The 20,950-nt window shown below is 53.0% G+C and overlaps 1 protein-coding gene across 3 annotated transcripts in view; it reads left to right on the top strand.

Annotated features, from left to right (window-relative positions):
• The window catches only part of SLC7A1 (solute carrier family 7 member 1), a 61,755-nt gene that overhangs the window by 9,778 nt on the left and 31,027 nt on the right, over positions 1–20,950 (top strand). The window contains exon 2 of one of the 3 annotated variants that reach the window (XM_018056610.1): positions 566–641. The exons of the other annotated variants lie outside the window; for them this stretch is intronic. The gene's annotated coding sequence lies outside the window, so the exon portion shown is untranslated. The remainder of the gene's footprint in view (positions 1–565; positions 642–20,950) is intronic. 3 annotated transcript variants of the gene reach the window in all.

The raw sequence follows: 20,950 nt of genomic DNA, 5'->3' as shown, positions 1-20,950 counted from the left end.
TGTCTGTTCTTTGGCGTCAGTCTCTAAGAGGAGATAAACTGGCACGGCTCAGGTGCGCACCCGGGGACACGCATGTTTATATGGAGGTGAAAATGAACCTTCCCCGGCACAGCACGTGTTCTTGGACCTGCGTGTGATCTGAGAATTCTTACGCTTCTCTGTGGCCTTACAGACAGCCCTGGGGGAGACTCGAAGTTTGCAGAGAGAGCTGGGCCTGGGAGTGCCACCTTGCCTGCCCACCTTCCTCTCCTCCTTGGGGTTGGGAGTTTTACGGGGTCTGGACTGGGGCCTGGGAGGAATTCTCTGTCCACACTGGTTTGGACAAAGACAGTGGAGGGAAAAAAGGTTTCTTTTTGTGGTGACTGAGGTTTTCTGACTGAAGTGGACGTTATTCTGTGTGATGACTCCCCAGAAAGCAGACAGGGGCACAAGGCAGGATCTGTGTGCATTCCCGGAGTGGTTTGCTGCTGATGCAGACCTGGGTTGCTCTGTCCTAAGCTGACCCCACACGCTGGCGTTTTGAAGGTGGCCTGGCTGGGCAGTGTGATTTTTTTTTTTTTTCCAGGGATGGCCCAAACATTTGTGAATTTCAGCACTTTGGCTTTTATTCAGTGTGATTTGAGGAAGAGCCCATCTGAAAGGTGAGCGTTCTCTTTTGGAGTTGAGGATTTGTGGGGAGGAGAGTAAGAAAAGACACTCTTCTTGGAGGCGTTAAGTTTTGGACTCTGAGGTTTGAAGGATTAAAATTGAGCAGGGCATTGAAAATAATATTAGCAATAGCAATCATACCATTAAATTGTTCTTCTTGAAAAGGTGGAATGGATTTTGTTCTCTTGTTTGAGAAGTGTTTGAATTTTTTTGCTGAAAATTTAGTATTCTGTAATTTAAAAATCTGTATATATAATTTATTGTTGCAGTTCTTCAAACAACTGTAAATCAAGGGAATTGATTGTATGGAACAAAAGCACGGTGACAAGAGAACTGGAACAGGATTAATTACCTAGTTTATTGAAACAGTGTACAAATATCTGTTCTTGTTTCTTGTAACTTACTTTACTTCCTTTGCTTCTCACTAAATTTAAGAATTGAGAGTGCTTAATTTACAGTCTTATCATTTATACGTTACAAATATCATCACCACTGTTGTTACTGTGTGAGAAGAATCCTCAGGAACTTGATTTTATGTTGTTATGTATGTTAATATTATGTGAAATAGGAGATAATCTGTAATTGTAATCGAATAACGTATCTCCCAGGGGCTTCCCAGGTGTCGCTAGTGGTAAAGAACCTACCTGCCAATGTAGGTGAGGTAAGAGATGCGGGTTCGATCCCTGGGTTGGGAAGATCCCCTGGAGGAGGAAATGGCAACCCACTCCAGTGTTCACGCCTGGAGAATTCCATGGACAGAGGGGCCTGGTGGGCTACAGTCCATTTGGTTGTCAGACACGACGGAAGCAACTTAGCAAGCGTGCATACAATATGTCCCCCATAAATCTATCACTTCAAATTTTTAGCATCAAGTTTGGCCTTTGTAGAAAAAACTTTTGTTGGAAGACATTTCTTTCTCCCTCGAGGGCAGTCTTAGGAGATTTTAGGCAAGAACATTCCCCAATTCTTTGAGTAATCTGTATTGAACCGGGAAGAGCGTCTCGTGAGTGTCAGAGTTTGATGCACGCAGAATTTTGGAAAATTATCGGATCCAATTTGCACTAGGATTCAGTCCTCATCCCTGAAAGACTCTTGGGTCTGCGGTCTGATGAGTTCTGTCGAGAGCTCAGCCGCCATGAACCTGCCTACAGCTCCCAGAATTGCCTGGAGAGCCTCTGGGTGGCGGGAGATTTTGGAGCCTCCTGGGGGCTTCTGGCTCAGTGCCCTCGCCCCCTGGCAGGGCCTCCCTTTCCAGCAAGATGTGTGGCTGTGCACAGGCCAGAAACACTGTCTTGCCCGGGCGAGGCGCTGGCACCTGGGACGGAGGGAGAGCTCTGAGGCTCTGCAGGAGGAAGCAGCACCGTCCCCAGTTCCAGTGAGTGATAGTGCAGGGACTTCTCCTAGAACTGCCCTCCCCCCGAGACTGCCTCCAGCCAGCAGGGCTCCACGGCTCACTTTAACATGCATGTGGCCCGTGGGCTTCATCCCGCTCCATGCAGACTCTCTTAGTGCCTGGACCTGCAGAGTAATAATAGAAATTTTAACCGAGGGGGCAGGCCTCACCATGCCTGGGCAGATGGTGCACAGAACAGGAGACCCACGTTGCCTTGTGCCACGTGGCCTCTTCTTTGCTACAGTTCGCCTTCCACCCGTAACTGAAACATGTGTTGGTGCAGACTGGGCAGATGTGGCTGCAGGGGTGACGTCAGGATGGAGAAAAGGAATACAGGTGCATTAAGTGTGTAAGTTTGCATAAGATGCCAGGGCCTTTCGCATCCTGAAGTCAGCCCTCCAGTGTCTCAGATGGCTGCACACAGACCCGGGGATCTCCCCGGGCCACAGGTCTGCGTCTGAAGGCCAGGGGCAGAGTTTCTAGCAGCTCCCCGTCCTCTCGGGTCACCGGCCTCTGTCAAACTCCTGGCATCTGGACCTTGTCAAGGAGACCTCAGCGGTGCTTGGACCACAGTGCCCTGAGGCCAGGCTTGGCACCCGGAGTGGAGCGTGGTGTGGAGCAGACACTCAAAAGATGTCCTTTCAGGAACCCAAGCACTTGCTGTTCCTGGACCGTTTATTTGGGCGCCCTTGTGATGGGAGGGGCCAGGGCCCATTCATCTCTGACCGGCCTGGTTATCTGTTTGCCGCCAACAGCAGAGAGGAAGTGGTGAGTCAGGCTGCAGGGGTGGAGCTCCAGCCGAGGAGAGGCCCTGGGAGGGGACGGGACGGCCTAGAAAGAGCCGCAAGAACTCCATGTGTGGGCCCGCCGGCAGCTCCCTGCCTCAGTTTCTCCATGTGGAGAGTGGGGACAGTAATAGCCCCCACGTTGCAGGCTGTGCTGAGGATTCAGGAGGTAAAATGAGTTTAGAACACATGCCTGTGAGCTCTAGGTCAGGTTGGTGTGCAGAGGGTTAGTCTTCAGGCTCTGGAGGTTTCTGTCCAGAGAAGAGCCCATCCCAGGGGTGGCGATGGAGGAGGTGATGGAGGAGGCATGGACTGGTACATAGGGTATCCCTGGAGGCAGCGGTGGGGCTAAGGAGAGGCTGCCCCTTGTTCTCTCCTAGTCGGGAGGTTCTTAATGGAAGGGGGGGGTGTCAGGACCTTTTGTTACGGGTCCGGTGTTGCTGGAGCTGGGGCGGGCCAGGAGGCACGGTGTCAGGGCCCCCTGCTCCTGAGACCTCAGCCTAGGACGCCACCTGGTGAGGTGGGGCATGGGCCTGGGTTAGTGTGCAGGTGTGAAGCCCCTGCAGTTCCCTTCCATCGGCCTCAGAGGAAGTTTCTGGAACGGACAGGTGCTCAGGTGTGGGTCCATCCTCCCCCGGCAGCCCTGAGGCCCCAGGGGTGTGGCCTCGGCCACTGGCCTTTGAATGGTTAGGGGCAGCTTGGCTGTCTTTGACGGCCGTCCAGGTGGGAGCATTTTGCCGGGTGCATGGATTTGTGTTGGTGGATGGAAGGCAAGCTTGACCACCAAGCAGATCAGCTTTTTCTCAGCAAGCTTTGAAGGCGGCCTGTTTCCTCACTGCATGTGCCGTGGAGATGCCCCACTGGAATTCTTCAGTCTAAATGTTCCCCCCACCTCCCGGGGACATAGCAAGGGGCACATCGGTGGAAGTGGAGTATTGTTACATTCAGTTGTAGTTGGGTTTTGTTTTTACTTTATTACCTGGCTCATTAATCCATGTGTTCATTGGAAGCCTAAATCGTACATAGAAACATCATTGATGTTTTTTCTTTAAAATTTGGAACTTGCGATCACTTCTATAAAAAACCATGAGCCAGGACCGGATGTTCTTGGAGGGCTGTGGACTGCAGTGTCCGTGTCAGGGTCTGGCGGGGGTCGAGGTGGGGGACTAACCCCTGCCCTTGATCCCATGGCCATTAGTGGCTTCTTTTATACCGTCCCACCACGGTGTTGTTTCTCGGGCAAAATCAGATTTCATTCCTGGCGCCTTATGCAACGTGTCTTAAAAACAGCCTTCTGCCTCTGGAGACACGGGCATTATTAATATGTCTCACCAGGTGTTAGGATGAGCAGTGTGTCACATGGGTGAGACCTCTGGCTGGGCCCTGAATAATCGCTGTGCTTTTTGGCACTCATTACCTTGGCAGAGGGGATGTCTGTCTACTGAGGGGGCCTGGTCTCGACAGCTCAGGAAAGCAGCCAGCAAGGAGGTTAAGACGTGTTAAGGTGTGAAGACTGCCTGTGGAGGAGGACGGACCACCCCCCACCCACTCGCAGGTCGTCTCCGGGGGCCGAGGGCTGACTTGTGGCAGGAAGAGGAGTGTCGTGGATGTCTTGGGGTTCGGGTGTGGCGTCATGAGGGCCGCAGGGGCTGGGGCTGGAACCCTCTGACCCTGCTGCCTGGTCCTGGGGTCCCGCCTGGGGACTCACCACACTCTTCTCTCCAAATGCCCCGGGGAAGGCCTCCCCAGCAGTTAGAGGGGCCTGCAAGCACAGAGACCTCCTTGCCGCTGGCCAGGCCACAGAGGGAGTGACCCTGAGCAAGTCCTGACCCTGACTCCTGACCCCTGACCTCAGGGCCACGCTCCCTGCTTCTGGGTTTGAAAGAGATCGGATCAGGATACTCACCTTGGGGGTTCCAGCAGGAAATGGGTGACGCTCCGTGATGTAAGACTAAAGAGCTGCGTGCAGCAGTGTAGTGTCCACAGTGTAAAAGCAGGCACAGCAAAAATCTGATGCAGCAGAAAACAGAAGCTCTCGAGTTAGGACGCTGGTGAAGGTGTGGATTGAGAAGTGCCGCTTGGCCTGTGTGAGCCCAGAAACATGGAGTGGGGGGATTTGTACGTCTAGAAGGAGCAGAGTGGCTGTTATTTAAAAACAACAACAGAAAACCCCCCACTTGGTGACCGGCATCCACGTGAACCGCCAGGCTTGGATACAGAAGCATCACTGCTTTCCTAGCGTGGGTGGGCCCTCACGGTGCCACAGGAAGTAGGAGCAGGCGAGAGGCATGTCCCACACATGGGTTTCTCTCTGCCTCCAGGCCGCCTTCTGTCCACCCCTGCTCCTCAGTCTTTGCTGCCTCTGGGGCGGACCAGCCTGGAGACAGACCTCAGGATGCCCGGCTGCCTTTCCTGGGTCTCAACACCCAGGAGCCCCTTGAAGGGCAGGCTTTCTGCCCAAGGTCCTTTTAGTTTTTGCCTTGGTGGACAGGATGGGAGATGGCCAAGTGCTCCTGTTTAGGCATGCAGATGTGTGCATGTGAAAATAACACGCCCTTGCATCAGGCCGTGCACACTCAGCTGTGGGGTCAAGGTGGCGTCAGCGTCAGCGGAAGACAGAGGATGGCAGATGGTCAGATCTGCAAAAAGGCTTCGATTGTGCAGCCGTGGTTCAGGTGTCTCGAATGTCTGCTCTCTGGGCAGAATCTGACAAGGGTTGTGTTACAGGAGAGGGGAAACTGCTGGTCTGCAAACTGCTAAGAAGGCTCGGCTTCTGTCTGGGGCGGAGGAGAGCATGTTAGAGGGCTGGGAGGGGGTGATTTGGGAGCGCCCCGTCTGGCAGTGCCAGCAGAGAGAGAGGTGACCCGGCGGGCAAGGCGAGCCCTGGGTCCCCGGCCTGCCCCGGCGGTGGGCTGGGCCCTCGTCAGGACTTGCAGGGGTCTCAGCGTAAAGGAAGAAAGCACAGTGCTTTCCGCGGCTGGTCACCCACAGGCCCAGAAGGAGCGGGGGCGGAAGAGGAAAAGTGGACGTGAGAAGGATGTGATTGTCCTGGCCTGTGGGGCCGGGGTTATCGCGAATCTCTGAGAACGCTGTCATGGGACAGGCCCCCGTACAAAGCGTGCTTTGTGAGCTTCCGCAGGGATAGGACTCTGGCCAGAGCCGCCCCGTGTGACTGAGATACCCTTCTTCTGTTCTTGGAACTCCGAGTCCGGACTGCGTGCGCTTCGGGGGAGCAGGACACACTTGGTGTCCACGGTGCCACCCGAGTCATCTTGTTCACACCCTGGGGTCCCCCTGAGGCGAGCTGGGCACCGCCCTCTGGTCTGAATGAGGAGCCCGCTGGGAACCACAGCCTGGAAGCTTCCTTGGCTCTCTCCAGGGCGTCCTCCACCCCCGGCCACTCCTCTACAGTCAGTGCCCCGTTCTCACTTCTCTGACCTGACGCAGACGGGCTGGACCGTCGCCAGGTCACCACAAGAGCAGAGTCAGCCGCAGAGGGGGCGGCCCAGAGAAGAGGCGCGGGGCCCCATCTGACTGTCAGAGTCACTGCGCCTTGGCCACGTCAGGCCTCAGGAGAGCAGACCGTGTTAGGCATGGAATTGCAGTTGAATTCTGGAGTTGACCTTGTGTGGCTCTGTTGGTAATTCGTGAAGGTTCATATTGGCATTTAAATTGGGCTTCCCTGGTGGCTCAGAGGGTAAGGAGTCTGACTGTCATGCAGGAGACCTGGGTTCGACCCCTAGGTCCAGAAGAATGGCAGCCCACTCCAATGTTCTTGCCTGGAGACTCCCTTGGACAGAGGAGCCTGACAGGCTACAGTCCATGGGGTCACAGAGTCGGACAGGACTGAGCGACTCCCATGCACGTACACGATCGATAGAGAGATTCAGCAGTGGAAGTGACCAGCCGGGGCGAGGGCGGCTCCCACGAGAGCCGCCAGGGTGGAGGCGGGAGGAGCGGGAATTGTGTTCCCGGAAGGGTTCCAGCCCAGCACCTTCGTCCTTCAGATGGACACTGCCCGTCCGACTGTCTGGGGCCTGGGTGGGGGGAGCGACCGACTGGAGGTGTCAGCCGGGGGCTGCACTCTCAGCTCCCGGTCAGTGTGCGCCAGTTCCCATTGGCTGCACTCTTCCTTCCTCCGTTCACTCCCTGATGTCACAGACCCGGCATGTTTGTCATCTGGGTAGACCGTGTGCCTGCATCTGACGGGTCCTTGGAGGCACGGGGGAGCTGGTGACCCCCACCAGATGGCTTCCAAGCCTGCATCCTGCAGCCCCGGGAGGTCCTGTAGGTCTGATCTGAGATCGGTGTTGTTAGCCTTAAGCAGGGCCTGGGGCCCCAGGAAGCAGTGACATGGTGCATGACCAACCCCTGAGATGGACTGAGATGGTCGTGTGGGCCTTTGCCCCGGTCGAAGAGAGTCTTGTGTTCCTTGCCTCGGCCCTTCCTACAAATGTTTGCTCTTATTCACGGCAACTCTAGGCAGCACAGAGCCTTGATGAGGTTTGCTGAAAATTAATGATAAACGTGTATCTCCAGCTCAGAATGGAGGTTGCAGGGCAGCAGGGGGATGGTCAGAGCTGGCACCTGAGTCCCCCACGTGAGGACAGAGATTGGTTCTTTTGGGCTGAGTCTAAAAAGACAACGTTACTATACTAACAGCATAGACCCCCTTTGAATTTTAACTTCAGACATTGGTATGAAAAACCTTTGGCTCGATTTATACATTAAACTCGCTTTTAGCCATTTTTTTTTTAAACCTCATCATGAAATACTTGAACATTTAGCAGCAGAAGCAAGAGCAGTTTTGCCGGACACCAGGTGAATCGTATCCCAGGGCTCCACCCAGCGTCCACTGTCCAGGTTCGAATGTGTCTGTAAACCCTAAGTTATTGGTCTGTTAGCAGAATGGGAAGTTCATAGTTGCAGAGCCAAAGTTTCTTTATAAAATACTCAAAATACACCAGGGATTTATCTGGGAAACAGTGTGCAGTACTCTCTTTTAAAAATATATGTCGTCCTCTTTTTTTTTTTGAAGTTTCTTGTTTGGCTAGGGCGTCCTTGGGACACTTTCCAAGCCAGAGCAAGGGAAATCAGAACAGGGTTGAATAATACTTTCATGTATAAATAAAATTGTGGTGTTCTCAGATGTTTGTTTGATTAAGCGCTCCCGTAACTAAAGACCAGCTACAATGGTCACACAAAGGACCGTAGGAAAAAAAACGTTTTGGGACCAAGGTTCTCTCTTGTCTGGGAGGGAGTGGCCTTGCTCCTCGGCTCTGCGTGTGAATCCTAACAGGTGCTCCGTCGGGTGGGCGACCAGGTGTTTCAGCTTCGTTTGTTTGGTTTAGACCCAGCACAGACACTTGTAACTTGTAGTACAAATAATTCTCAGCTGACAAACTGGTTAAAGAGCAAAGAATATCAGCTGCCCTGGTGAGGTGTGCCAGGGAGTGGAGGATTTACCCTAGACTTGGATTTTTTGATGATTAAATGAGATTTCAAATTTCATTGAACAAGTTCTTTGAGAAGTCCAGATTTGCTCATTCACTCCCTCATTCGCTCACTCAGCAGATGTTGGTCGGCTGCCACGGGCTCTTGGCCGAGTCACCCAAGTGCTGACCCTTGTGGGCCACGTTCCGGGGGGTTGGTTCCCTGCAGATGCTGCGAAGATGCGGGCCGCTGGCCTAGGACCTGTTTCTGTGATTAAGCCGACTAGAGAGGATGGCAGGCTCTTAGCAGCTATCTTCGTCCCTCCTGAAACTGCCCGCTTTTAGCCAGTCTTTCCTAATTAGACCCACTCGTGTGCTGTCAGGAGCCAGGCTAGGGGTCACCAGGCTGAGCAAATAAGAAGACTGGTCAGATGCTCAGTTAAATTTGGACATGCAGAGAAACTTGAGTTGTAGACAATCAATGGATGCATTTTAGTATTCACTTTTTTAATACTGAAAAAGAATTTACGGGTGGTATGTAGAACCAAGTCATGATACACTTGGGGCACACCCATTACTCGTCCTTGCTCATGTGACAGGCTGGTGTGAGTGGCATCCCGCCTGTGGCCCGGCCTTGTTTGGAGGGGGGAGGGTGGGGCCCCAGGGGGCACACGGAGTCACACCCCTTTCTCCACGTCAGGGGAGTCGGCTGCTTAGGGCCCCCATGTGGCGACCACATGGTTATCACGTGCCTCCGATCACTTGTATTTTACAAACCAGAGCGGAGGGGACTGGGGAGCCAGAACGGCAGGTCACAGCATCCTGTGTGGGTCTCACCCTCGCCTGGAATGCAGGAACTCAGGTTTTTGCACCTGAAATGTACTCCCGACGTTGCCTTTTTCTAGTCCTCCGTCTCCCGGGCTTGAGACGTCAGTTGCCTTGGCCGCATTTCCGTTTCTTGCCTCCAGTATCAGTGGTTTAGCGCATCCTCTGTGTCCTTCCTCCCCCACTGCCCTGTCTCAGCCGTCTTTTCTTCTGTGCAGTAACCTTACTGGTTTCTTCCAGCCTCCCCCCCCGCCCCCCCACCTTTTGGAAATCCTCCCATGTGTTCCCTCTGTACATTTCTTTAAACAGATCCTTTCTCTCTGTGAAACGAACCTCCAGAACAGGGAGCCCAGAGCTTTCTCTGTCGCCTGCATTTCCTAACAGGGCGTGCGTGCGTGCGTGCGTGCGTGCGTGCGTGCGTGCGTGCGTGCGGTGGATGCTCTGTGAGCAGCTCTTGGATGGAGGGTCCCGGGGGGTCTGGGCTGGTGGACCGGGCTTCTCTGGGGGTGGGTGTGGCCGGTGGTAGGTCCAGGGGTCCAGCCTCCTGCCTTTGGTGCCCGAGTCACAGGTCGGCTCAGCTCTGGAGCTGGTGCCCCTGGCCACTGGCCATCTGGCACTCTTCCTGGTGACATTTCACGCTGACTTCTCCTTTGAAGAAGGGTTTTGAAGCAATGCTGTGCATGGAAAGGTCAACAAAGAAGAGTGGATGGTACGCCGACAGAAACATAAGTTAAAAGGCAGGAAGTGGAGCAGCCTGACGTCACCAGGTTAGAGGGGATGAGCGGAAAAAATGCCCTTGAAATTACTCTTTAATCACTTGTTTGCAGAGACGTAAAGCGGGACACAGAAAACAAACATTTCCATTCAATGTATGTGCAGTTTGGCAAAACAAACCACAGGGCTTTGTGAGCGTCCAGACCTCCTGGCAGGAGGAAAGCGGCCTCATGACTGGGGCATCGCTTTCCGCCGGGGTTCACGGTGGATGTGGCCGAGAGCAGGTGAAACAGAGCATCTTGTTTCCTAAAACGGCCAGATTGGGCCCAAGGGCCAGATAGGCGAAGAGGCCCCTGGGTGGAGTGGTCTCAGCCCCACAGCCCCCTTCACAGGTGAGCCATCTGACCCATCACCTGTGAAGGGGGCGCCCGAGCGGGTCCCGGCCCCTAAAGGACAGCGGGGACCAGGAGGGCCACTGCCACGGCCAGCCCCGGACCCACGTGCCGCAGACCCTGCGGCTGTCAGCCCTGTGGAACCCGAGATGTTTACAGATCCAGAAATAAAAGTCAGTGGTTCTAAACTCAATACTGATTATAATGTGTATATCCATTTCTTCACACAGTTCATGTCGTTGTATATATATTCTTAATAGTTTTAAGTCAGTTTACCTATTTTGAGGCAGTAGCCCTTAAACCTGCAACTATCTAAACAGGTACAGAGGGAAACACGTCAAACAATAAGGTTAATTTTGTTTTTTAAACCGCGTGTTTGCACAGCGCTTAGTCAGTTACGGAACCCCGTCAGAGACTAGAACAGGTATCGCTTGGAGGACCTGCTTACCCTCCTGTGCACCTTGCACGGGGGCTGCTGGTGAGATCCCACACGGATGAAGAAGGTGCTCATGACGGCGCTGGTGTGCCAGCTGTGCTCCGGGCACCGTGGTGTTAACCCCTTCCTCCCCACCCTGCCCCGGCTGGGAGGTGACCAGGACCAGGACTGGCCTCAGCCTTCAGTGGGGAAAAAGGGAGCCCACAGAGACCAAGTCACTCACCCGCCGTGTTCTGAACCCAGTTTTGTCCGAGACTTTAACCTCTCTCACCTCTGGTCTCTGGGCTTCACAACGGGGAGCAAGGCGGGGTGGGTGGGCAGGGCGCCAAATCAGAGGGGTGAGACTGGAAGACTTGAAGGCAGGAGGAGAAGGGGACGACAGAGGATGAGATGGCTGGTTGGCATCACCGACTCGATGGACATGAGTCTGAGTGAGCTCCAGGAGTCGGTGATGGACAGGGAGGCCTGGCGTGCTGCAGTCCATGGGGTTGCAGAGTCAGATGCGACTGAGCGACTGAACTGAAGACACTCTGCCCCGTTTTCAGGGGGTGAAACCAACACAGAAGAGTCTTTCCCTCGGGGAACGGGGGACTGGTGCTTGTCTGAGCTCACGGGGTCTCCCGTGTGGTGAAGACGTGGCGACCACACCTGCCCAGGGGTTCACACGTAGGCTGGAGCTGCCAGGGGGGTGTGCACCCTGTGGGCCTGTCCAGGCGGTGCGGCGTGTGAGTGAGGCTGTGGCGGCTGGCGGGGGGAGGCTGCTGTGTCGCCTCAGGGAACCTTCTGCCCCCGCCTCCACCCCCCGCCCCATCCCCACCTCTTCTTGGTGTCAGCCTAATTCACGTCATGTAACTGGGCCGTGTCTGTGACATACCAGCTGCTCAGGTTTTATTAAATTCAATCGAAGATCTCTTAGACATCTTCATCCTGCACTGTGTTGTTGTAAGGAATCATGAGCCCCTGTGGGCATTTTCGAGAGTAAGGTGGGCGTCTGGTGTTGCAGAGTCGGCAGACAGGGCTGTGACCCAGCCTTGCCAGCACGCTGAACGCTCAGCTTGGGAAGCGGCCCCCAGTTGGCCTCCCGTGCGTTCTTCCTTGCAGCTTCTCAAGCTGGGTGTGTCGTCCCCGCCTCTCGGGTGGTTTGTTTGCCCTGGTGGTGCACCTTGACCGTCTTAGAAAATACTCTGCTGGTGCTTAGAGACCTGGTTAGATTTTTTTGCTGCCTGATGATTGTCTCCTTTCTGCTAATTCTTTATTAAATTGGTGGTTTCTCTGAGGTCCTGGACCATAGTCACACACAGAGGGAGAGGGATCCCCTCTCCCCTGGACCCTGTGTGAAAGGTGTTAGTCACTCAGTCATGTCCGACTGTTGCGACCCCACGGACTGTAGCCTGCCAGGCTCCTCTGTCCATGAGATTTTCCCAGGCAAGAATACTGGAGTGGGCTACCATTCCCTTCTCCAGGGGTGTCTTCCCGACACAGGGATCTAACCCGCCGTCTCCTGCATTGCAGGCAGATTCTTTACTGTCTGAACCACCAGGGAAGCCCGGGCCCTGTGTGAGCTGGAATCTTAAACCGTGTGTATCACTTAGACCAACCTTTCCTGCAGGCATCCCCGGTCGTATTATCCTGTGCCCTGTCGCCATGAAATCTTAAGCTCTGGATTGAAACTAGAGCTTGTGTTCAGTTGTCACAGAATGAAGGACGAGGGAGTGCAGTGTAGGGAGGGCTCATGGAACAGGAGCCAAGTCCACGTTCGTGAAGCTCTCGGAGCAAAATGACTGCTACGTATAAGTGGCTTGTGCAGATAGAGTAGAGGTTGTCCTACCAGCTACAGCCAGAGCTATAATTACTGATTTTGGGGGGAAGTGGCAGAGTTTTGGCTTGAAGCAGAATTAAAATATGGGGGACACAGTGCTGCTTGTGCAACTGAACGTGTATAGAGGGTGCAGGGTCTGCTTGGCCACCTTTGATAGAAAAGCCATACCTGGCTTTTCTTGTGAATTGGGTGCCTCTTGTCTTTTGACAGCTTTACTGAATGTAATTTAACAGCATAAAGTTCGTCCATTTGAAGTACAAATTCAGTGGCTTTACTGTATCCACAGTTGGGCAACCATTCCCACAATTTCAGAACATTTTCATCACCCACTCAGGCAAGCCCTCATCTCCTCTCTGTCTTTATTCTGGGTTTTTTCATGTACCTGAGCTGACACAGCCTGTGGCCTTTTGTGACTGGCTTCTTGCACTTAGCATAATGCTTTCAAGGTTCATCCATGTTGTTGTTCCTCATCCACGTCCATTCCTTTTTACGGCTGCATAATGTTCCCTCGTGTGGATAGCATCCCTGATTCAGTGGACCTGAATTTGAGCAAACTCCGTGAGCTAGTGAAGGACAGGGAAGCCTGGCATGTTGTAGTCCATGGGGTTGCAAAGAGTTGGACGCAACTTAGTGACTGAAGGACAACAAATGGATACACTACATTTTGTTTATCCACTTATGAGCTGATGGGCTTTGGGGTGGTTTAGCCACTTTTCAGCCATCGTGAAAAGTGCAGCTATGAACATCTGTCTGCAAATTAGTGTATAAAAGTGTTTTTATAGGCTTTTGTTTATCTTGGTTAGATATCTAGGAGCGGTTGGGCCCTCTGGCGACGACTCTGATTTTTTGAGGAATCTCTCCAGTTTTTGAATCGTACGTATTTTCTGTTGTACATTTTGAAGTACATATTTCAGTGGCATTCAGCCCATTCACCTTGTGCCATCATCACCACGTTCCCCTCCTAGGCTCTGATGACACAATAGGCACCATCTCTTGGGCCCCAGGGGAGGAAGTGGCTTTGGCTTTGATCTGGCAAAGTGATGGGTTAGTCGTGAGCCTGCCCACTGCCCTCTGAGAGTGAGAACAGGTGAAGGGCTCTTGGCCCCAGACCATAGGGTCTCAAAGACAGGAGATGTTGGTTAAGAGGGCAGGAAGGGGCACCTTGCTGAGGCTACCCAGGAACCAGGAGCGGGGGCTGCTGTCTCCTCCTGGGGGGCCCACCCAGTGTGGTGGGGGGACGCCATCCTCCCCGTACTCGGGCATGTTTTCCTGGTCATGCCCAGGTCTCCCTGGGCCCTGGCAGGGCACCTCAGGGAATCCTGAGCATAGAGGCATGGGGGGTTGTGTTTTCTGAGTCTCAGGAGAGTGTATCCATGTGGGGCCAAAGTGTGTGTTTACGGGGGACCCATCATCAAGTCAGAGGAGATCTTGTGGGGCGGCCTGGACTGTGGGCGCCCCAACCTTGGCTCCCTCCGCCCGCTCGCCTGGGACTCCGTGTTCCTCATGCCCCTTCCTGGCCCGGATGCCTGGCCCGGCTCCCCCGGCCCACCCCGACAACTCCATCCTGAGGTTCCCTAGGCCTCCTCCCGGCCGCTTGTTTTGGAGAAAGCCCTGCAGTTTTCATATTGTGTTCATATTCTTCCTGAGCAGCCCTTTCACCTTTCCAGCAGCACGTCACTTCCTCACTGGCAAAGATGCTGCTTTATTAAACTCTTTGGGGTAAGTCACTGGCAGACAGAAGCCACAAATGTCCAGACTCAGAACAGGCGTCATTGTCGACCTGACAGCTCATTCATGAGCTGATTCTTTGAAAATAGTGACACGCCTTGGAAGGACTAATGAGAAAGTGAAAGTTAATCGCTCAGTCATGTCTGACTCTCTGCGATCCCACAGACTGTAGCCTGCCTGGCCTCTCTGTCTATCGGATTCTCCAGGCGAGAATACTGGAGTGGGTTGTTATTTCCTTCTTCAGGGGATCTTCCCGACCCAGGGATCGAACCTGGGTCTCCTGCACTGCAGGCAGATTCTTTACCAACTGAGCCACTGGAGAAGCCTGACTGAATATCAGTAAGGGCTGATATTCACAGTCAAATGGCTGTTCACTTAAATGGGAGGATGTCTTTAAATAGCGGCTCCCCCGGCTGCGTGTGTCTGTTGGTGTTGCTCACGTAGCTGTTTGGGCTAGAAGTTCCAGAGTGCCAGCCAGGAGCCTGTGCAGTTGGAAGAACTAGGGAGCAAAGAGGAAGTATTTCTTCTTATGTCCCTTATTCAGAGAAAGTCTCCCTAAAGATTCATTGATTTTTAAGAAGTGCTTGATGTAGCTATAGGGATAATAATCTCAATTTCTAATTATTTTTAAGCAATTCTGTGAGCTCGACAGTGGCTTCCTCATTGCAGAAGTGGGGAAGTAGGCATTCAGAGTAACCTGCAAGAGGTCAGTCAGGTACTTGGGGGTCAAAACCCAGGCAGGTTGTCTTCAGAGACCATTTCTCTTCTTTCCATTGCCTCTGATGGTTTGCTCAGTGGGAGGAACGTCCCTGTGTCTGATTTTACTGTAATTACATTATGGCCTGTCGCCCCGGGCGACCTATGATAAGTCTCACGTAGAGTTTCGGAAGCATCAGAGCAGGTTTAGTCAGCTTAGCAGAGGTTTGAGCCACAACTCCGCGTTTCTCCCTACTTTATGAAGCTGCTTTTCTGGAAGTGGAATTGTGTTCGAGTGGGAGAAAGTAGGCACTTCACGAAAATGTCAGCCGTCACGATGCTGCTGTCCTCGTTGGGGAGACACCTGACCCCCAGATGCATGCCCATCTTTGCTGGGCCAGCGGTGGAGTTCAGAGGCTGGCTGCTGAGCGTGTTTGCAGTGTTGGAGGGAAATGACTGAATGGAAAACCTGCATGCTTTCTATGCCCCTCTTCCTCTCTCTCCCCGCCACCCGTTTCCTGCCCTGCTCACTTTTTCCTTTTACAGTCCACAAGGACTTCTGCATCAGGCGGCCATTTGGTCCTGTCCAAGTCGTACAGTCTAAGATTCTGTTACTTGGATTCTCAGGTGTTAACAAATTGAGGCTGGCTGCAGGCTGGCAGGTGGAGCGTTTCTGGGGCTGAAGCTGCTGTCCCCGCCTCCTCTGTGCTCATCCAGAATCTCAGAGTCCGGGGTCCTCCTTCCCACTCGGACTCTGATGCAATGACCTCTTCATAACAAGAGTGGCAGCAGTGGAGCCTGAGAATAGCTTGAGCTTCTTACCTGCTCTGAGCCTCACACCGCACCTGTGAAGCATCAGTGGGAGATGCTGCCTGGTTCCTTTCTCTCTTGGGGGTGGGGGTGCCTCCCAGCAGCCCATCCCCGCTGACTTCTGAGCATCTCATGTGACTCTCAGTGAGCACGCTCCCACGCGTCTTCAAGACCAGGTTCAGTCTTAGAACCGCTGTAAGGAGTGGAGCTTAGTCATCAGTTCGTTTTTTTCATCTTTTACTTTTTTCCCTCAATCTGCCTGCTTCTTAGTAATTCTGTCTTGGTTTGGGGACACGGTTTTGGTTTCTTTGTGAATACGTGCTTATCCCCAGAATTGTTTGTAGGTTTTTAAATTTTAAAACATAACTTTGAAAGATTTTTAAAAACCAATTCATTAAAAATAAACACATCTGCGGAGCACTCGCTCACAGCTCCACACTGTGAGGCGGGTTTCCCCTCCTCGACAGCATGCAGTCGGGGAAGACTCGGTCATCTTATTGTGAAGTATCTCTCATCTCAGAGAGAGGGTGAATCATCAGATTTGGGGCTTTCCTTGCTCCAGAAAAGGCTGCAGTGATTTTAATTATCGCAGGGTTGGGAGTTGGATGGACATCTTGCTGCTTCCTTGACCACATTTCCTTTAGAGTTTGTAATTTTTTTCCCCCGTAGGCATTGTAGAACCACAGGCATCTATATATGTTGTAAGGTCCTTCAAACGGCTTTTATGCATAAGTGTTGTCGCTGCCTTAGAGGGTGGGCAGGAAGTGGTATCGGCCCCAAATAAAGGTGGCGTCAGGGTGGACACCAGAACCTGGGGGAGATTGGACACTGGAGCCTGCTCCCTGAGTTTCTCTGGGAAACCACCAGTAACAGCAGTCAGACGCCCTGTCCTCATGCGCCCCCACCCCACGTCCTCAGGTGGGAGCCTGTCCTTTCTCACTGAGAACCTGTGAGTGAGTGCGTGTGGTCCTGCCATGGTGGAGAGGCGGGTGGCAGGCGGCGTGGGTCGGGGGAGGGCAGGGGCCACAGTGTGCAGAGAGCACTTGGGTTCCCGGTCCTGGCCAGGTCTGCCCTCGCGAGTGTATTATCTCAGTTACTACAGTCTGCTCGTTTCTGGGTTAATCCCAAAGGCAGAGCCTCAAGGCTGGCAGGCTCAGGACAGAGGGGATGGCTCCCAGGTTCCTGTGGTCGGGAAGGCCCTGTGGAGTCACCAGCACGAGGCTCTGGCAAGCGCAGCTGCCGTGATGTCAGTTCTGGACGCATCCCCCACGGTGCCCGTCCCACAGCGTCCTAAAGGAAAGCAGGACAAACTGCGAGGGTCTCAGAGGACAGTTTTGGATCCTGGGTGGTGCCTGGAGGGCACCCCGCCCCGGTTCTGGAGACCCTGAGGCCTCTGTCCAGCACTTGGGCTTTGAGCCCATCATCCCCTCTCTCCTGGACCAGGAAGGATATTAACTCCTTCTCAGTGCTCACCAGCCTCTTTGCCCATGCTCCCTTTAACAAACAGGAATCTCATGCTGGAATTTCAAAACTTTTCACGCCAAAGGAAAAATTTAATTAACGTCTGCTTTTTCAAGCGAAAGATGCTCCGCTTCCAGGATCCTGTCCCCTGCGCATCCCCTTGGGTGTTGCTTGTCTGTTCCGTGGGCTTCTGGCTGTGGTACTTGGCTGGAGTCAGAAGACTTGTCAGAAGCCCCCCTGAGGCCTTGAACTATGTTTCTGTAGCTTCATTCCTTACCATGACCCTCAGATCTGACCTGGTGGCATGGAGTGCTGGCTTGTGTATTTGGGGCTCATCTTATTTCTAATAATTTCATGGAATTGCTTTAATGAATCAGAAACATGTTCTTCCTGTTGATATTTCATCCATCCATGTGTTTCAAAGATGTTCCAATCATAAGAGGTACATAAACTCTCAGAGGCAGGAGTTTTGGTCTCTTGAGTTCACTGCTGCGTCCCTGGTTTCCACAACTGTGTCTGACACTCAAGACACCTGTGGCTTGGAGAACAAAACACAGACTCATTCACAGGCCAAGCAGCTACTTCAGCTGGACAGGGAAGCCTGACATGCTGCAGTCCACAGGGTCGCAAAGAGTCAGGCACGACTTAGTAACTGAATAATACCAACAAAAAAACGTTGTGTATCATCTTTAATAAGATAAAGCAAAAAAACCTGTTTAGTAGTTCCTACCAATGTACCTAATGGGAAGGCCTGATTCCTCTTCATTGATAAATTATCCAGTGGAAATGTGTTCACTGATGTTTCCAGGTGATTTTGCGTAAACACATTTCCCATCAGTGTGCGGGTGTCCCGTGTTGCATAGATATGTGGTGTCGTGATCACACTTGTGCCCTTGGGAGCCTGTCCAGGGTGGTATTGGAATGTGGCCTGCTGTATTTATGATGAAATAAGTGAAATAAAATGCTTTAGTTTTGAGGTGGTTGTAGCATTCTCACTACCCTGCTTTTAGCAAGTGAAACTTTAAATCCGAAGTAGAATAAATCGGTTGGAACATTCTTGGAGTAGAGAAAAGCAGTGCTGATGAGTCTACTTGCTGTTCATGCCAGTCCCAATAATCCTGGTGGGCGCAGCCTGGTTTAATGTATGGTAGCCTTTCTCTAGCACTTAAGGTGAACATCCCTTACCTGCTTTGCTGCTCTGACAGGGAGACACGGGCGGGGAGGCCCTCAGTCAGGCTGCTTCACCCTGCCTGAGGAAGCTGGAGAGCGGCTTTCCTGGGGGGCAGGTGTCAGCCTGGCTGTGTCCACACCTTAGGGCAGCCCTAAAGCAGGGGTTCTCAAACTGTTTGATCTCAGAACCCACTATGGTCCTAAAGATTGTGGAGAACTCCACGGAGCTTCTACGTATGTGGGTGGTATGGATCAGTGTGTGTCTGACTCTTTTCAACCCCATGGACTATAGCCAGGCTCCTCTGTCCATGGGCTCCTCCAGGCCAGAATACTGGAGTGGTTGCCATTCCCTTCTCCAGGGGATCTTCCCGACCCTGGGTCTCCAGGGATGGAACCTGGGTCTCCTGCATTGCAGATGGATTCTTTACTGTCTGAGCCACCAGGGAAGCTCATCACATGTATTAGTTTATCTAAAAACACATTTGTTAGTATCACCACCAGTATCCTCAGAAAACTCCTAAGTCTTGGGAAACCATCAACTGAGACCTTGTGACAGATCCAACTTTTCCACAATTCTAGGTGTTTTTTTGATAATTCAAATCTTATAATTGTCCCCAAACACCATTACTTGTTTTCTTTCTCAATTCTGTTCCTTTCATTCCAGGATTTTCCTCCTAAAATATAGATCTGATCATGGCTCTGGGCGGCCAGACTCCATAACTTGTTCCCAGCCCCCAGCACTTGGATGGATTCCAGCCTTGTTTCAAGCCTCTACATTAAAAAAAAAAAGAAAGAAAGAAAATCTTTAAACAACACAAACTTACTATTTTCAGTTCTGTGGGTCAGAAATCCAAAATAGGTGTCACTGGGCTCCAGGCCAGGTGTTGGGAGGGTGTGTACCTTCTCAGAGCTCTAGGGAGAATCCAGTGCCTTGCCTTTGTCGGCTTCTTGAGGCTGCCTGCCTGCCTTGGCTCCTGGCCCTGGACAGTTGAGACTGGCAGTGCCCCTAGAGCCTCTCACATCCCACCCCTCTGACCGGGACGCCCCCATCCTTCAGGGACGCTGGGAATTACATCAGACCTGCCGGAGAACATCTCACCAAAGGTCAGCTGGTTCCTCTGTTCGTCTGCAGCCTCCTTGTCATGTAGCCTGCTATAGTCACATGTTCCCAGAAGTAGGACTTGGACATCGGGGTTGGGCGGCATGGTTCTAGCCTCTCCGTCTTTATGTTCCGTCCCTGCTCTCAGTGTATGTCGGGTAAACCTGTCTTCTGAATGGCATCCCCTTGTGGCAGAAGCCTTTCCTGAGGTCTCCAGGTGGAGTTGCCTCTTTCTCTGGGGCCGAGATAGAGACTCGTGGGTGCGTCAGTCCCCGGGAAGGATCCGTGTGTCCACCCGCCCTGTACTGTGACCTGAGCCTCACACACCTTCGCTTCTCCCACTGTCCCATGTACTTGGGACATGACAGACAGCTGGCAGTATACTGTCCATTTTGGGCATTTGATCATGGGCTGAGTTTTGGAGGCTACTAAGCGAATGTTCGGTTTCTTATCTGTAACAGCAGCATTAAGAGTTACGTAGGTGAGTGTCGTCCTTGTGGGCTATCAGAATACTTAGAGGTCAGGTGTCACGGTAGCTACTGCAGCTCACGCTCAAGTGGTTCGGGAGAAAAGTGTGCATGTACGTAACGATAGAGCGACTGTGGCAAAATGTTCAGCGTTGGTATATGTAGATGAAAAGTCCCTAAATACGCTAGCTTTTTTGTAGGTCTGAACATCTGCAAAAGAGGAAGTGGCAAAGAATGGCATCTTAGTGTAGGGTGAACAGATGAAAGGTGTTGGTTGGGGTGGAATAGGTGATTCCAGCTGCTGGAAACTTGGCTGCACTGAAGCCACAAATTGGAGCTGCTGGTGAGCAACTTCACATGTGTGTTTGGCTCGGTGCTGATCCTCGCTGGGGTCACAAAGCATCATAACCAAACCTCTCCTGCTCCTGAGGGAGTGAGGGCATGAGCACGGCAGAGTAGAAACCCTGCGGCTGGGAAGACAGAGGACCCGATGCGTCTCGTCCAGGAGGTTCTTCCTGGATGCCCCGTGAAGACTGGCCGTCTCCGTACCCGTTCCTTCTGGGACCGCAGGCACATGGTGACGGGGCCCGCCCACATCGGAGCAGTGTGGGGCTGCCCCAAAGTCCCTGGGGCCGGCGGGTACTTAGTGCCAACCGAATGGGGTACTGGAGCCATGCCACGGTCCCAGCGAGGGCAGGAGAGCGGATGGTCACAGCTTGGAGTCCCGAGTTCCCTGGAGGATGCAGCTGAGGCTCTCTGACCCTGCTGACCTGGAAGTCTCAGTGCCAGTGTCCAAGAGGACTCACTGCCCGGCTGGCCCCTCTCAGGGCCTCTGAGCCTGCACAGGCCGGCTCTGTGCCCTTGGTGTGTGGGCGTGGCCTGTCTGGACGACGCTCTGCTGCTGTTCTTACTTGAGACGTGACCCCACCTTTGCAGCGGTGGCGGGGTGGGACCCCTGGTTTGGAGGCCGTCTTGTCCAGTTTCCTGGGTTCTCCTCAGCAGTGCCCCCCCACTTTCCCTCTGCACCGCCCCCCACCCATGCTGCTCCGTCTACGTTGGGACCTCGTCCGCCCTC

The sequence above is a fragment of the Capra hircus genome, chromosome 12, assembly GCF_001704415.2.
Source record: "Capra hircus breed San Clemente chromosome 12, ASM170441v1, whole genome shotgun sequence".
Classification (NCBI taxonomy): Eukaryota; Metazoa; Chordata; class Mammalia; order Artiodactyla; family Bovidae; genus Capra; species Capra hircus.
The sequence above is the reverse complement of the archived record's forward strand: the minus strand, read 5'-3'. Positions and strand labels throughout refer to the sequence as shown.